The sequence below is a fragment of the Excalfactoria chinensis genome, chromosome 8 (genome assembly GCF_039878825.1).
Source record: "Excalfactoria chinensis isolate bCotChi1 chromosome 8, bCotChi1.hap2, whole genome shotgun sequence".
Classification (NCBI taxonomy): Eukaryota; Metazoa; Chordata; class Aves; order Galliformes; family Phasianidae; genus Excalfactoria; species Excalfactoria chinensis.
Window position 1 is genome coordinate 9,846,327 of NC_092832.1, and position 17,455 is coordinate 9,863,781.

General features: G+C 49.7%; 1 protein-coding gene across 1 annotated transcript in view; it reads left to right on the top strand.

Moving 5' to 3' along the window:
* Nucleotides 1–8,516: 8,516 nt before the first annotated feature.
* The window catches only part of LRRC8D (leucine rich repeat containing 8 VRAC subunit D), a 47,152-nt gene continuing 38,213 nt past the window's right edge, over nucleotides 8,517–17,455 (top strand). The window contains exon 1 of the mRNA XM_072343466.1: nucleotides 8,517–8,755. The gene's annotated coding sequence lies outside the window, so the exon portion shown is untranslated. The remainder of the gene's footprint in view (nucleotides 8,756–17,455) is intronic.

Below are 17,455 nucleotides of genomic sequence, written 5' to 3' on the forward strand. Positions count from 1 at the left end.
GGCATGGTGATATGCTGCAACTTACCCTAAAAATTCTAAAGACAGAAGGTGAGTTCTTAAGCTTTGATCTGCAAGTATCAAGACACCAATCTGCCCATCCAGGCGGAGAGCCCAGTGCTCTCCATCAGTGGGTATTTGAGGCTTTTAGGGCCCCACAGCACCATTATTATTATTTTTTAAGTCTGTGCAAGCATGAATTCAAGCAGGAAGAAAATATCTGTAAGATTTCAGTGAGAGGACTTGGGAAAGAACCATGAGATAGCAAAGAGCCATCAGTGGTGCCTCCTCATCTTTCTGAGGTGTTGCTCTGCTCACTCTATATCCAGGAACTCCATATAGGAAGAACAGATTCAAAAAGTGAGACATGGGTGAATGAAAGGGATCTTCAGCTTTAGTCCAAACCAGTTTATCAAGCTGAGACTTCATCCCAGACCATTACAATCTCAACCAGGCACAGCAGAAATCACCTCTTCCTTCCTGTTCGCACAGGCCTGGGCAAAGATGCTGCACGTTGTTCAGAAGAATAAACATCAACCAGCATCACGGACAGCTCATTTCTACCGTCATCACTGATCTCAATCTGTCAACTGCTTTTGCTACTTCTTATTTCTTGGCAAAGACACCCAAGCCAAAGTTCCTTTGGGAGATGCAAAGACAATAGGAGGAAGCATTTGCCTGATGGCTGATGTTGCCGCAGAGCTGGCCAGCGCACATGGAAGTATTGAATTTGTGATGGAAAATGTCATGGGAAAACTGCAGCGATAAGACCTACGTTTCTAAGGACCCCTCTGCTTCCCGGTGCACGCTCCAGTCCTGGCTGGAATCAGCCTTTCTTGGCAAAGCTCCCACCTGCAGCACTGAATGGTTTGGGGGCTCAGGTAGGGTAGGGCATTGGTTGCAGTAGATCTCCTGATTGCTTTGTTTTCTACTCCTGACTCCAACGTGTCACACAGATTTCTGAGAGGGATGTTCGGATGTGGAGCTTAATTTAAACCCAAAATACTGTTTGTCACATCTTCCCTTTTTCAGACCATGGAAGGAGCTCTTCCCTCCATGTATTCTGGCTTTTCTCTCACCAGAAACATCCTCATTCAGACACAAGTGGTGACTGCTCAGTGCTTCTGCTGCTTGTTAGGCTGTCAGATTCCTTTGTACCAAAGAGATCCTATCTACGCATGAAATGAAACCCATTTACAAAAGAATTGAAAAATGTGAGTTCTCTGGGGCTAGGGACAAGGCTGTGGGACTGTCTTACACTCTGGTGGATGCATTTCTTTTTCTGTAAACAAGCTCTAAGTGGGAGACACTTCATGGTGGAGCCAGCTCTTCCCATTACAAATGTTGCTCTGAGACCCACCATATGTGAAGGCCTTAACTGGGAAATATTGTTATGGACCACTGTCAACACAGGAAACCTACTGAATGTTACCTACTCAGTTGGTATCCATTGGAAAACCAAACTGTTTATAGTGGACTAGTGTAGATTTGGGAAGATGCTGTTAGCTTATGTACGTTCAGGTTTATTGATCTGTTTTCCAAGCAAAGGTATCAGGAGCAGAAGCAAATGCAGATCAGGACAATGTATCTGGGTACAAGCACAGCTCCCTTAACAGCAATATTACGAGTAGGGTTGTGCTATTTTGAATTGCCATACCTATCTCTCCACTGCTGCTGCACCAGCTTTCATTTCTTTTGCAGATGAGCACATACAGGAAAGGTCTGTATGGTTTTAAAGAGGGAAGACAGACATGCTTGTTGACAGCACAAGGATGAAGCTGCAGGCATTAGTAAGGACATGCAAGGGGAAATTAAGGATCAGCTCAGAAGAAGAAACTGCTGAAAGCACAGGTAAGAAAAGCTATGGAAAAAATGAGAGCTGAGAACAACAAAGATCAGAAAGAGATGGGATTTATTTCCAGAGATTTGGAAGAAGGGAAGACTATGGAGCTGTCAGCTTCCCCCAGACCAAGTATCATCACCAAATGGTGTTTGGAAACCAGACAAATATTCTCAGCTACTGGAATTAGGGAAAAAGAAGGTGATAAAGCTAATTTCAAATGCGTTCAGGATGTTGTCCTAAGAGATGGTGAGGATACAGAGCTGGAAATTTGGAGCCCAAGTCTATGGGTAACAGGGCAACACACTGTGCATTAAGCATCTAAAAGAGCACTGCAAGCAGGCTTAAGAAGACCCAGTAATTGATCATCTTGGGGGCCAGGGATGCTGCTACAGAGAAGTGTTGTCTTATTGCTGCTGCCTGCAGAACACACAAAAGCTTCTCCAGGCTGTGTCAATGGTACGCGTGCAGCTGGGACTGCTGCCGTGCATGGCAAAACCGAGCTCCCAACATGGGCTCGAGAGCGGTGGGCGCAGGGAGTCCAGGGCACGGTAACTTCTGAGAGCTTATTGCGAGAGGACGAGCAAAATAGGGCAGGGCAGGAAAACCGCCAGCGTTTCGCTGAGTTCTCCGATGCGAGCCTGCTACGTTAAGGTTCAAAGTTAGGCAGCGGGGCCACCCGCCCTCTCTCCTCGCTGCCTTCCGCAGTCGCGCAGCGCCGTACTCGGGCCGCAGGCCGCCTCGCAGCCGGGCGCTGGGGCTGCAGGGGGCGCTCGGACCGAGGAGAGGCGGCCCGGCTTCGCCGCGGGGCTCCGGCAGGGGGCGCTGCCGCGCCGGGCGGGGGCGGTCGGGTGGATCCGGGCGCGGTGCGGCTGGGATGTGAGCGCTGGGTTGGGACTGCGGAGCTGTGAGCAGGGGAGGGGATCCCGGCGGCTTGGGAGTGGCTGCTGTGCATAGAAATGTTACAAGCCTGGGGTTTTTGTTTCCTCCCCCAAGGAAAACGGCCTGCGTTGAGCACTGTTCGAATTCATTTCTGAAAATTTCAGTGACATTTTGGAAAGCCAAAGCCGTGAATTCACACCAAAATCAAAGCCATACAGCAAACATGCCTTGTAGCTGTGTAATGCACCCGTGCTGGAAGACAATGGCGGCTGTGGCCGCGTGTGGGGCGGTGGCAGTGCCAAGCGGCCCCCACGGCCACACAAGGCCACGCTGTGACTGTGACTCGCTGGCCACAGAGAGCTGAGCCGGAAAACGAACGCTGTGGTCTTCCCATGGCTCCTCACATGGCCCTGGGCTGCACACAAGCACTCATGATTCACTCCGCAGTCTCTGGGCAATCCAAAGGAGAACCACTCGCTCGCTGTAGGGCCTGGTGTCAGCAGGCACAATTGCTGTGGCAAAGCAAAGCCTTGTTCTGAGCTGAGGCACAGCCAGATCCTCCTTCTGCCCATTGATAACACAAAACAGAAGGCAGTTGGGGCTGGGCAGGTATGCATGTTACTGTCCTGGCTGCACAGCGCTTGTGGGCAGTGAACCCACAGCCATGTAACACGTATCATTATGGTGAGAGCTTTTTCCAATCGTGTTGTGAAGGAAAACACAGAGATGATTTCAGATGCTGCCTTCCCATTGTGGCACATGTGCAGTGCTCTCAGATACACATCTTGGAAGCAGGAGATGGAGCAGGTTGTAGAGGAGCGTGCTGGCTGGCACGTGGCTGCGGGTGGGAGCAGCAGGGGTGTGAGAGTTGTGTGTGAGCAGCGTGATGCTGAACGGGCTGTGCAGATCTACTTGGAGGATCTTTAGGGACTTCAGATACTTTGGTTCCGTTGTACTTGAAGAAGTGTTGGGAAGACTTTGGGGCTGTAATATCTGTTGTTACTATATTTTACTATGGATAGAGTCTCTAGAATTGATCGGTCGATTTTGTTTGACCTGTAACATGTACACATAACTAGCAGAGGATGCTGCAGTGAAAGTGAAAAGATTAACCTCGCTGTTTTGGGCATAATCAGCATCTCTCAGAGCTGGGTCAGCAAGCCTGGCTTTCGCATGACCCCAGGCACACACACAGAGCCCTGACTCAGTTAGTGAGGTGGGAAAGGAGCCCACATCCCTACAGGTCCCTGTTTAAGCACCCCTGTTTTTAAATACAGTTTCTGTCTACAGAATGGCTGGAGATTTCTTTGCTCCATGGAAAAATAGAAAGGCAGAAAAGATGTAGCATGTAAGAAATAAGTTATACACTATTCCCTTCTTCCCCCCCCCCCCCCACACACACACATTTTTTTCCCTGTTGTTTCTGCTTGGTCTTTCTCAAATCTTTTCTTTATTTTAATTTCCTAATGGTCCAGCAGGGTGAATCTTTAATCTCCAGCCATCCGATTAACCACGATCAGTGATTTGCAGGCTCTCAGCACTTTGGGCCCTCACATATGTTCTCTCCTCCCGCTGTTCAGAAAGCCCTGCCCAGCTGCACACCTCGTTATGCCCCGTGGCTAGGCTATTTTAGGAAAACTTCTAAAGAAATAACAAAATCAACGGGCTCTGACTATTGTAACTGTGGGGCTGGGAAAGTAAAGTGCTAGAAAGGTATAGCAAAGCACTCAGGAGACAACTGGCTTGTCCTTTCTCTAAATACCAGCATTTTCCTAGATCCAGGCAGGGCACTTTAGGTTTTGCATCATGTCATTTATACGCAGTGCCTCAGCCATTTTACAGAGAAAGCCGATTGCAGTCTGAAGAGGGAAGAAAGGTTTTCCGTCATGATTTGAAGAAAGAAATAACAGACTGAAGTGTGTGGGTGAGGCAGGGGAATAGCAGTGAATAGGGCTGGGCAAATTGTGCCAGCTAAAACTTCCTTTGGGCTCACTGCTAATTCATGCTATCATATGTTTTAATGTTAATTTCGTATTCAGCCTTCATGGTTAGTGTTAGTATTTGTGGAAATGAGCGTGAGCAGGAATAGTAAAGGTCATAGAAGGAGATAAGTGCTAACTTAAAGAAAATGGGAAGAGGTAAGTAGATTAAACAGCCTAATCCAGTCCTGCTGGACATGGGCTGACCTCTTCCAGCCCTCGCTCTGTAGAGCTGAAATCACTCATCACCACAGGGATGGGACCTGGCAGCTGCCAACTGGTTTGCTGAGGAGAGCACTTAGATGCCATGCTGTCTGGGCTATGCTTGGCTGAGGACATGGACCCTGCTGTGGGATGGCCAAGTGATGTGCAGCCCAGTTCTTGCTTCTGCCAAGTTGAGGCCCTGCTCATGTGAGTAATGAAGGTGAAGGGCAGCTAATGGTGTTTGCCTGCAGCAGAGCTTCCTGCTCTACTGCCATGCCTCCTTTCAACTGAGATGGCTCTCCATGCTTTGTGAATTTATGGTCCTTTATTGGTACACACCATAATGAAGGAAACTGACCACCAGGTAATATATCCTCTGGATGAAAAGTGAAAACTCACACAAACTAGATTTTCAGCTAAATTTGGAGCAGCGAGTGTAAATTGTTGCACTGTTCCTGCCTTCACAAGAAAATCTTGTGGCTGCAGTATGACAACATGCAGTGCTTATCATGCACATGCTCAAACCTGCTGCTCTTTTTCCATGGTGTAGGTTCCAAAGGTGGTGGTACTCATTAAGAGTGAGGCCTGTCTTCATTCCATTTCAGAAGGCTGTGCTGCACACTGAGCAAGTGACTTCCTACTATCTCAAACAACATGGAAGAGTAGCTGAGCACGCTGTGGTATTCTGGATGTAATAAGAAGGGGAAGGAACTGTGTTTTATCTACAGTAACCATTCTCACATTGCAGAGTGGAAACACCTCCTCATCTCAGCACAAAGAGCACGCAAGGAGAGCATCCTTTTCCAACCAGGAAGTTCTGAAGCCAGGAGTGAATCACACACCAAGCACAATTCATGCCTTGCAAGGCATCCACAGGCAGCCATATCCTCACCCTCTGACTGCGCTGGGTGTTTGAAGATGAACAGAATAGAAAAGTGTCTTTGGACAGTGATAATGCAGGCCTGAGTAAGTCTATGAGGTGGAGTTATATACCAGCAAAGGAAACTGGACTGCAGGAAGTAGGGTAAATAAACTATGAATTAACCTAGTGTGGTAGGGACAAAGCTTTTACTGTGAAAAATGATGCTTCTTTGTTTCTCTTGGGCACCCCTGGGATTGTCGGTAAAACTGCAGCTGAAAGAGAAGTCAGAGCTTTCTGAAGCCCTGTGCAGGGCACACGGTGCTGCAGGCACCCACTGCTTTGGGGCTGCCTCTCCTGGCAGCAGCCAGCTGCAGGCACAGACAGCGCCGTCTCCTGCCAAGCTCATTGGGCTGCAGGGGTGGTAAAAGAGCTGCCAGCATATTGCCTAATTCTGTCTGGAAAGTCAGACTCACCGCAGCCGCCGTGGGAAGCCTGGGGCATAGGGGTGGCAAGAACGGCAGGTGGGTGGTGGCATGGGGAGCACAGCGGTACCTGATCCCTGCAGCACTGCCATCTTCCTACCACTGTCCTGTTCTGCAGCACTTGCAGACCCTTTTTATTGGGAAATGGTGGCCAGTTCCCAGTCAAAGTGACCCGTTCACCTCCTTTCCCTTGTTTAAGCAGCAGCTTTCCTCTCCAAGCTTCGTGCATTCCATGAAGACAAATTATTGTGCCTCTGAACAGGGGAAAGGCAGTTCCCTGGGTTCTCTCCTTTGTTGCCATCTGCATTGCTTCTCACATAAGCGCCTCATCTGCCTCTTTGAAGTGGTAACATTTCCCTTCATCTTAAATTTATCTTGGGACAAAAATCCGTCATCCCACTCAAAGCCAAGGCTGAAGAATTTCCCATGGTCAATTTCCTCATTGCTTTCCAAGGAGCCACTGGCTCCCTACTTCTGGCAACATCCCTTCCCCGTGAGCACCTTCTGCTGCCATCCCCAGTGCATGCCCACCCCAGGCTGAGCATGGGCAGCTGCTGGGCAGCTTGCATGCAGCAAGCCATCCAAAACAGTGCTCCTGCATCCAGATTCAGACATATGCTCAGATCAAAACAAGAAGGATTTTTCATTTGTGGAGGGCCAACTCCAAACCTGTGCAAGAGGAATTCTGCCATTTTTCCTCCATTGGCTGTGCTTTTCTAGCATCTTTAATGACATGGAGCTGGCTAAGTGGTGCTGAAGCAGCCCTGTAGGAACACAGAGCAGCAATAGCATCGATGGCTCCAGCTGGGGCTCTCCCCTTCCCCTTTCCCAGATCCCACTTCATTGTGACTCAGAAGGGCCACCAGCAGTGACTTGGAGCAGTGCCCCAGAGCACCGGGACTCAAACCTGAGACAAGGGAGAAGACACAGCAGGATAGGAGGAATGTGGAGAGGTTTGAATTGAAGAAAATGGGAGTTACTTTTGCATACCTATCATGATGGGGGGATAAGACCCTGTCAGAAATGTGTCTGTGCTCAGCAAGGTGTCTGTGATGACCAAGGGACAGCAGATTCAGCTGGTTTGGACCAACTTTGGCATTTTTTCTTCTGCTTTAATTTGCCTACCAGCTGCCTGCAAGTCAGGGTTTCCTGGCCAGCAGCTCTCAGTTATCTGTTTTCACTGGCCTTGATGTTTACCACATCAGAATGCTTTTCTCCCTCTTAATCCCACATCAGTGGGATCCCACTACTGCAGACATGGGGTGGGCTGTGCATTGGGTCAGGGCAACAGTGGATGTATAAGCAGGGAGATGCATTCGCTTTGCTGAGGAAACGGAGAGGTCTGAAAAGCTGCCCAAAAATAACACAAGAGCTGCTGATCTCAGAGAAGAAAATAACTGAAAGCTCAAATGAAGGTATTGAAAATCAAAGCTTAAAATAAATGACAACCCATTAGACTAAATCTGAACTGTGCTAAAATTCTACCGGATGAAAAAGCTGCTATGGAAATAGTGCTGAGCAGCTGGGAATGGGACGAGCTGCCCTGGTTTCCTTCCATCTCTGGAGCTGAGTGCTGCTGAGGAGTGCTGCCATTGCGACCCCAGATACATCCTACAGACACTGAGATGGGGAGGGCTGAGGCTGATTAAAAAATGCTGCTAGAAACATAAAGGCAGAGGTTCTCAGTCCCCAAGGAACCACAGAGCTGTTCTGAACCAGCACGCACTGGTTGTTTCCCATCTCCTCCCATTCCTACAAGTCATAGGGAAGGAAATACAATTTGGAATGTCTGTATTTTTTATTTATTTTTTAAATTCTATTATTCATCACGTTCAATAATAATTCAGAAAGGGATGGGTCAAATCCAGTTTTAGTTGAAACAAACAAGCAAGCCAACAGACCGGTGCGGTTCTGGTCCCTTGTCAGCGCCCAGCACAGGGCACAGAGCCTTCCCAGCCGCAGAAGGTAAGAAGGGCTCTAATAGTTTCTGGGGTGAGACTGGGGCTCGGGGCACTGTTATTGGCTTCGGAGAAGCTGTAGATGTAAGTACAGTATTTTCATTTATTTATCTATTCATTTTTGATGACGTTTTAATAACCAAAACGCAGAGTTTGAAAGCGTCGCTCCCGGCGCATCGCAATGAGGTAAGGCGGCGCGGGACAGCTCCCAACCCCGCTTCCCCGGGGCCGCCCTCCCAGCCGTGCATTCGCGGCACCTGAGCGCGGCGGGGCCGGGCCGGGGCGGGCCCTCTCTCACATGCGCGGCGCGGCGGGAGCCATTGGCCGATGCTGAACCGCGGGCGGCGCTGGGGGCGCTGGGCCGGGCTGCCGGCAGCCGGTGCTGTCCGTGCGCCGGGCCATGCGGGTGCGCGTCGCACGCGGGGAGCGCGCTGCAGGGCGCCGCTAGGAGCCGAGCCCGCCCGGCCCGGCCTCCCCTCGCCGCCCGCAGCCGTCCGCATGGCAGTGCGGCGGGAGTGAGCGCCGCGGGAGCCAGCCGGAGCCCCGGGAAGGTGCGTGTCCGCGCTCGGCTCGGTTCGGCCCGAGGGGTCCCCGTCGCCCCTGGGCGCGGCGAGGCGGGCGGCGGAGTCCCGAGCGGGGGCGGCGGAGGGACCGCGTGGGCAGCCCCGCGCCTGCTCCCCGGTTTCCCGGCGACCCGTTCTTTCTTTATTACCGTTTCATTTCATTTTCCGTTTTATTTCTGTTATCTGTAATTCCGCCGCCGGGCTCTTGTCTGCCCACGTTCCCTCCGACGCCGCGCGCTCCGTGGCCGCACACGCCGCCGTCCCTCTGCCGGGCCCCGGGGCGCGTCCGCTGCGGCTCTGCGCGGGGCAACGCAGCCCTCGCCGGGCGCCGTCTGCGTTTTCTCGAGGCGTTCTCCCCGCCCTTCCCCCGCTCCCCTCTCCCCGGTACGTGGTGATACCCATCTCTCCTTCCTCCGCGACCCGCGAGCCGGGCGCAGCCTCGCGACCTCCATTTCCCCCCGGCCCCGTTGGAAGCGCCGCCGTTGCCGCGCGGCGTTCCGGCGAGCAGCCCGAGCGGCGGTCCGGCGGTGCTCCGCGACCCTTCTCCCCCGCGGCAGGTTGCCGGGGCTGGAAAATGGAGGGCGGTGGCGGCGAGCGGCCCGCCGTGCGCTGGGGACGGCTCCGTGTACTTCCTGTAATGGTGGTGCTGAAAGTGATGTGCTGCTCGTGATGTGCTGCTCGGCTCCGCCGCCGCCGCGGGGAGCGGAACGTCCGCGCTGCTCGCGTTGGATGCGTGCCGCTCACCGGCATTGTCAGCTGCGGCTTTCAAAGCGGCACGGGGAAAGAAGGGCTTTCTTGGCAGCGGTGGGAAGCGGCCATCCTTCACCTCTAGGACTGGAGGTGGGGATGGCTGCGCTCCCTCGTTGGGGTACTGGTTGGAGCTATCAGAAGGCGTTTGCAGCCCAGGCAGGGCCGAGAGGTCCCCTTCTGATTCTTTCCCTCTTCAGAGAAAGAGGAGAAAAACGTTTCTTCAACTTGGGAGTAAGGGTTGGTGGTACGGGCAGCATAATTTGCAACTGATTGCCATCTTAAATGAATGCAGCAAGGCTTTCGCCAAGGCCAGGGTCGTGTTTGTTCTCTGTGATTTATAGATTCCCATTAATCTTTTGTTGTTGCGTGAAACCAATTTATGGGGCTCTGACCCAGGGATGTGCTTCCCTGGCTGTATTTTCTGTGCTGTGCACCATTTTCTTTGATGTTTCTGTGCGAGCATTGCCTTCACAGTAAACTCATTTGGAGCTCTACTTGCATCATGCCTGGCGTGAAGAATGCTTCCCTGCTATGTCTGCGGGGTCTGTGCTTTTGCACATAATGAAAAGGGAATATTGAGATCGATGCTGTTATTTGCAAGCAGGGTCACTGTGATAGAGCTGCCAAGCTCACGGAGCCTACCTGAGGACAGGCAGAGCAGGGAGCAGTGCTGAGCAGCACTCCGGGCTGTGGGATGCGGATGTGCAGCAGGTATCTGCCCCAGGCCCAGCGCCTCGGGAGGTAGCAGACAGCTCTGTGCTGTGCTCAGCACTGGGTGGGAATTGAAGCAGCAGAACAGCAGCTGAGAATGCCAATGGGGGAAACAGTGCGTGCGTTCCTGTGGTCAGGAGCACTTGCGGCCACGTGTGCTGTGCTGGGTGCGGTTCTGCCAGAAGTGTCTGTGCTGAGGCTTCTGGCGTCCAAGCCACTCTTCTTGCTCTCTACGTCTTCCTATTGCTCCTGTGAAATGTGTTCAGGTCCCATTCAAAGCTTGATGAGGGTAGCGCGCATAAATAGATTCCAAACCAAGCGCTGTGTTGCTGGCTGAGGTTCTCCTCATGTTGCCGGCTGTGTCAGCTCCTTGCTGGGCTGCCAGGGAAGCAGTGCTGGCTCGGCGCCTTGGCCGGGTCTGCTGTGCCTCCCCTGCTCCTCTGGCTGGGGACGCTGGCTGATCGCAGGGCACTGATGGGTGTCCTGTGGCTGAGGCCGTTTGATCCGTGCGGCTGGTGATGGCCGTTTTACTGAGAAGTGGTTTAGTCACTAGCAGTGCCATGGGGGATGCCAGGAAACTGCTTTCTCAACTGGTTGCAAACAGAGGAGAGTTCTATTTAGTTAGTGGTGTGGTGGATGGTTTTGTTTTTGTTTTGTTGCTGAATAATGAACTTGAAATGTTTTTTTTTTTTCCTCTTCAAAAAAGCACAATCTGTATCTTCAACTAATCCATGAAAATACCCTTAATATTCATAGAACACAGCAAGCAGTATCTACCTTAGAATTAAATAACAAATGGAAAGAATAAAACATTAAGTTTCTGCAGTTTAAATTTCTCTTTTATTTTGTTGGATTGAAACTAAACCGCGCTGTTCTCCTTTGGCTTGTTTCGTTTCCTTTCTGTATTATTTGATTTTATTGTTTTTTTTATCTCTTTGCCATGTGGAGACGATACCATTATGCTTTTGATATATTTAAAGTGGAAATAAATCCAAAGTTTCTGGGGAAAATTATGTAAGGACTTACTTGTGCTTTTGCATAACTGGCACATTAAACTTTTTTTTTCCCCTAACAAGCAGTGCAAAGCCTGTGGACTTCACCATGCAAAGACTTGTGGATATGACTAATTTTCTGCTCTTGTGCAGTCTCACGAGCACTTCTGCTTGTGGGAGGCTCTCTGGGGTCACAGCAGCGCTGCTTCATCTTGGAGTGTTTTATCTTGGCTGTGATTGGGTCTGGACCTGGAAGTATTTGTCAGAAAGAGGCTGAAATGCAGAGAAGGATGCCTGTGAAGCACTATTTTCTAGGAACTACCAGCATTGCATTCATAAAAGCTGATTACAGTTTTAAAGCAGGTCCGCACCTCATACCTTGAGGAGGCTTTGAAACACGCTTTTTCAAAGTTTGGCTTTCCTGCGTTGGGGATGGGTTTGGCTGGAGATCTTTTGGTGTAAGCAAATTGAGTGCAATTTTCTTTTAGCTGTGTAACAAAGAATAGGTACTGATTGCTTGCCAAACAATGTTTCCCCTCAGGGATTCCATACAAATTTAGGAAAGAACAAAGCCAGCGTTTCAAGTGTTTAACTTGATGAGAATCATCCTGGGGTTTGGCACGTTAAAAAGCAAAGTGCGTCACAAGTCAGGTTGGCACTTTCTAATGCCATCCGTAACACTCATTTCCACATCACTGAACTTATACTGCTTCCATCTTTCCCTCACAAGTCTCTAAAACTAAAAGATTTGAGGCTCTTTTTGGTTGTTTCTGTATTCTTTTCAATGATATTCTTCCAGCCTGGCTCCCTCCAGGGGTTGATAGCGGAGGCTGCTCAAAGGCTGCTTGGAAGGAGGAGGCTTGTTTTCTTGGAATCACCCAGCAAAATGCCTTTTTCCCAACTCCTAGAGGGAAGCAGTGCTACGGAAGAGAGCTTGTCTGCACCAAGAACCTGTTTGTTGGCACTGTTCTAAAAGAAACACCTCCCCTTTTCTTCCTCCTTCTCATGTGTAAACCAGGCTGTGAAAGCATGTTGTTCACGTAGTCCCAAAGCTGTTCTTAACTGCAATTTTACTTTTTTCTACTCGAGCTCGTTCCTCAGAAGTGTTTCGTTCTGAGGCTGAAGTACTTGTGATACTGAAGGTTTCTGAAATGAGCCCTGTATGAAATACAGCCACCCTTAGGGAAGGGAAGGAGGGAGAAGTTGTTTGTTCCTCAGATTTTATTTTATTTTTTTCCTTGTTTGAGGCAACTCGGTGAAGTAGAAAAAATAGTCAGACTGTAGGTGTGTGGCATCCAGCAGAGGGTGAGGGTAGCAATCGCCTTTGTTCCCTGTGGTCCTACATTTTGTGTTGTCTGATCCACAGGAGAAATGGCCCAGTTCTTGTGACCTGTCCTGCTCTTTCTTCGCATTAAGATTGAGCTCTCTCTGTGTGTGGTCTCTCTGTTAAACAGAGTTGGGCATCTCAGGTGTTCTGTCTCACGGGGGGCTGCCTTGAAGCCAGGAAGCTGCAGTGGAAGATTTCTTTGACCAGACATAACAGATAAATGTTATTGCTACCTGTTGTTGTCAAGTGGCTCTTAAAACTGAAAGAAAGGCACAGTCCCCATACCAGAGTTTTAAACAGCCTTAGTATAAATCTTTCTCCTTACTTGCTCAGAGTCCAGGTTGTGTCTCTATTTCCCCAATGCTAGGACCACATCTGGGGCTGCCCCATACAGATGTCCCTTGCTGTGTTGGCTGTATTATTTCTGTTGCCCCCTGGATCTGGCAGACATGAGGAGATTGATGGTAGACAGTGTTCCCCCCATCCCTGCTGAATAGATCCACCGTGTAAAGATTGGCCCAAATATGATGACTCTTCGTAGCCTTTTCCAGTGAAGCAGCAGGGCAGGCTCTTTCCCACCCCCACACAATTAAATGACTATAAAGCCTCAGCCAAGATGCAAAGAATGAAGTCCAAGGGGAAAAAAAACACGGTAGTCAGCACTGAGATAAGTTTTCTCTATAAAGTTGTTCACATTGCCCTTGGGTTCTGCAGGAGACAGGGCTGCCTCACCTTATGTGTTTTCAAGCCTGGCTGATGCCATAGATGCCAACATGCCCCTAAAAGCAGTGTTGGTTTCTTGGTTTGCTTTTGGGTAGGCTTTGTTTGAAGAACTTCATTTTTGTTGCAGCACTTTTCGAACTTCCGATTATAGCTGTAAGGAGAAAACATTGCATGTGGTGTCTGAGTGATGTTTCTGTTCTTCAGCCATCACAGCATGGGAAGGAAGGGGCACCTACACACTTCCAGTTGGTGTGAGATCTTAAAGTAGAGTGCCTGTGCCCACAATAGCCCTGGTGTGAGCTTGCCAGAGCTGTGTGCTGGGGACAGAGAGGGTTTGGTAACCTTGTAGTACTTTAAGGTCAAAAGAGAAGCCGGTCATGGCTGAGATTTTGTGTGTACCTTTATGTGTGTACGTACAAAGTTGATTTTGGCATCTTTTGTCAACAAAAGGTATAGGTTGTGTTAAATACAATGATTAAAAAACCAAGCTTATACAACAGTACTTTGCTAGTCACTGAAAATAGCCTTTTGGTTCAAAAGCTTCTTCTGTGAATATTAATATTTTATACAGAAGTATTATGTAATAGACATTTTGTTGTCTTTGCAGTCTTGCACAGAGGAGCACATCCTCCAGCTTGTGTCATTCTGGTTGTTTGGTGTAAATTTGCCCACTAAACCAATGCAAATATCAATGAAGGGTTTCTTAAAAAGCCCGTCTTGTGTATCTGTACGTGGGGCTCTGTGTACAGACCACGGGAAGGGAGGGCAGGAATCAGGATCAGATGGTCACTGCCTGAAAATGTGAGTGAGAAGTGGGAAGGGTAATGAGTGTGCTGTCCATTCAAGCTCTGTTGTGGTCACAGGCACTTTCTGCGTGCGTTAGCAATTGCTTTCATTAAGGCTGCACAGAGGAACCAGACTTCACGCTTAGTCTGACTGCTGTTTAAAAATACAACCTCACAAATCTACGTAGAGTTCCTCTCGGTGGCTGCCATCCAACTTACTGTCTGTCTAATTAAGTTAAGAAATAATGCTTGAGCTACCTTAGCCTGAAAGAAGAACTGACAAAGGGAACATGAAACTTTTCGCTGTCTTAACTCATTGGCATTGTTAATAAAGGGAAAGCAAAGACAGACTTAGTAGTTCTGATCCCCACCTCTCCTGTCCCTCTGACAACTGCTCTGGCCCTTGGAATGAGGAGGTGGAGGAAGGCAGACACACGGGGCTACAGGGCTGGGTGCTCAGTGTGAACCCCCCAGTAGGCAGCAGGTAGCAGAGGGTCTGATAAGGGCTGTGGGGAGGAATGGCTCTTGGGAGCAAGAGTAAGCTGAGAGTGAGACTGAGGTGTACAGATAAAATGGGAGTGTGGAAAGTGTGGTGGTTTGGACAAGACTCCAGTGGTTGAAAATCATGGTTATGTTTTGTATTTGTTTGGTTTTAGTGTGATTTGACTTGAAGATGTACCTAGATTGAAAGGAGAATTAATGAGGGTCCATATTGGCATCAGTTGATCAAAATGGACATTTTAAAGGACCTGCTGAGCCAGTGTTGTGTTAGAGCAGGAATGGTAAAGCATGCGTGAGAATCAGAAAATACAAACACCAAATAGGTGTTTGAAAATGGAAAAGATAATAGCAACAGTGTGGCAAAGGCAAGGAGATGGCAGAATCATTGAGGTAAACGTTGAGTAAATGTACAAGGAAATCTTGAAGCATTAGACTGTGCATAATCCTCTGTATGTGTAAAGCATGCTCATGCTGCTCGTGCTGGGGGTGTAAGCCCTTCTCCAGCAGCAGGGCTGCATGCTCCTGTCCGGGTGGCCAAATCCTGCTAAGTGAAACTAGTCCGGAAGTGTATTGCAAAGCAATATAGACCTGCGTGTGGACTTACACATCCATTACAGCACGTTTAGCTGACACATGTGGGCTTCCTGGTTGGACTGTTTAGAGCCTGGCTTTACCCCCACCTTATCTGTACTGTAAAGCTGCAGTGTCCATGTGCAGGTCAGCCCAGAGCTGCAGGCAGTGTGTGGGCAGTGGGGCAAGGACAGACACAGTGCTGCTCCTCCACTTCCTCTCCTCCCATCGCTTCCTCCATCTTGGGACTTCCTCAACGGCTGCTCGCTGACTGAGCTGGTAAGGTCTTGTACTTAGCCTGCTGTGCGGTAAAGGACATAACACTAGAGCTGCCACTGGCAGCCCCCGCTCCTGCTGTCTGAGTCAGTGCAGCAGCAGAGCATCCTGCCCACTTCCCCAGCGGGTCTTGGTTTGCTCTGTTTTAGTTGCCTTCCTTGCTCTGGAAGCAGCAGGAGAGGCATGAAAAAGAAGGGGCAGATGGTGGGGAGCCCCTGAAGTGGAGAGGTGATGTAGGAAATGCTGCGGCGGAGCTCAGGTGTGGGCTGAGATCTGTGGGCTGGGAGCAGAAGCAGGGCAGTTCCTGGCCTGGCTGCAGCAGGCTGCTCACCCCACTGCCTGCCTGCTGCCCCAGGCCCTCTGCTTCACCCAGGCACAGCTGGGGAGTGGGTGGGGGCCTCTGGAGCAGCGGGGTGGCCTCTGTCAGCTGGAGTGGGTTGTGAAACCTCGCTGGGAGATAGCAGCAGAATCTGGTATTTATCTGGTTGGGTTCCATGCTGCTTTTGACAATGCTTCTGGAGTAGGTTTCTGCACTGGCTTGGGGGTTTTCTTCGCTCGTGGTAGTGTGACATTTTTCCTGTGTGGCGGCTTGTTGTTTGTCTTTCTCATGCAGCAACGAGGGAGGAAGATGGCATTTTAACCAAAGCAACTGTCAAATGTCGGCTGCTGGTTGGGCGCTGGGAGAAGTGTGGAACTGAGAATTACTCAGTTGTTGTGAAACTCAACCTCATAATGAGTGAAACTGCTTCATTTGTAGTTATTCTGTTAACAGAGTTCTTTTCCCCAAGATCTGTGCTTCTTCCCCAAAATACTGTGGCTTCTCTCACTTTTCATTTTTTTAAAACAGAATTCACGATAATTTGCTCTGCAAATGTGTCATCTGATTTCGTTCGATCACTGTGCTAGCAGCGATTGTTTCTCTGCTGAGCACAAGAGAAGTAGTGCATTTATTAGTGGGGGAAAAAAGCATGTTTAATTGAGTGACTGCACAAATGGAGCTGCACATTAACTGCAACATGTAGGATGTGTGTGGTGGTGGCACGAGCTGCGCCAGCGATGCGCAGTGGGGTGATGCCATAACCTGGTATTTTAATAATATGGCATTTCCTATTTTAGTAATGGTATTTCTATTTCTTTAACCAAAATCTTATTCCTGAGTGGTTTTTCTTGTGATTTGTTTCCTTTCACCTTTCCTCTAGGTATATTCCAATTGGTCTGCTGCTTCTGCCTTGGAAAGGGGATGAGGCAGGTGGTAGATGTCAGCAGGCTTTCAGATTGAAATAGAACTTGTCTGTGAGGGCTTTCTTTCTCTTCATGCTGCACTGTTGTGGTCTTGGTGCTTAGCCTCTGCTGACACCTCTCCTTAAAGGCTGATGTGTTTTCCAAAAACACAGTGCTCTTGCTTTGTCAGTGGGAACTGCCTTTGCCTTCTGTTTTCAAGAGCGGATTGTTGCCTTTGGCATGGCTGCAGAGGAGAGGCTGAGGTATGGCAAACCCTTCTGCTGTGGATCTGTGACCTCGCCGGAGAGGTTACAGAAACAGCCAAGGGGAACGGCCCCGCGGCCATCAGAGCATTCTCTGTCAGAGCTCAAGTATGCTCCAAAGGTCTGTCCTGAAACTGCTCACTGCTGATGTTTGTGTTCAGTCAGGGCTTTTTTTCCCATGCAATTAAAAGCAACAAAAAAAACCCAAACTCTGAAGCCTCTGTTTCTGGTGCTGCAAAGCAAGCAAGTTCTCCCAAGAGACCACTTGGCCACTTTGCAATTCCCAGCCCCTTTGATGGAGGGAAAGGAAAGCCCTTGAAATTTCTGCCCTGTAATTTCCTGGTGTTCTTGACAGGACCTTCCTGTCTCCTTATGCAGGTCCCCGTGTGCAGCAGGGCCTGGCGCAGCAGCTCCCTGTGGGCTGCAAGGTGGGCCGTGCTGGGAGTGCAGAGGCTCTGGGCGCTGGCTGTGGAGCAACATCAGCACACCTAGCAGCTTGCTCCGTGTTTGCTAATTGGAGGCAGTTACCGTAAAATACTTGGTTTATAATGGGGCATACTTATTAAGCA